Consider the following 251-nt stretch of genomic DNA (forward strand, 5'->3'; position numbering starts at 1 on the left):
TCTGATCTCTTAAGTGACATATAATTAAAAATTAAAATTTAAGCAGTACTATCTTGTTTTACAAAATAAAGTATTGTTATCTCTTTTTGTATTTTAAATTCCGGTCTCTATTTAAATGATACGCGTATATCACTTATTTTACACAATAAAAGTATTATTATCTCCTTGTACTTTAAATGAAAGATTTGATATCAATAAAAGGTGCAAGTTATAAACCCATAAAAATTACGTTTCCTTACTTAAGTCATAAA

The sequence above is a fragment of the Wasmannia auropunctata genome, unplaced genomic scaffold, assembly GCF_000956235.1.
Source record: "Wasmannia auropunctata unplaced genomic scaffold, wasmannia.A_1.0 LD336116.1, whole genome shotgun sequence".
NCBI classification, from domain to species: Eukaryota; Metazoa; Arthropoda; class Insecta; order Hymenoptera; family Formicidae; genus Wasmannia; species Wasmannia auropunctata.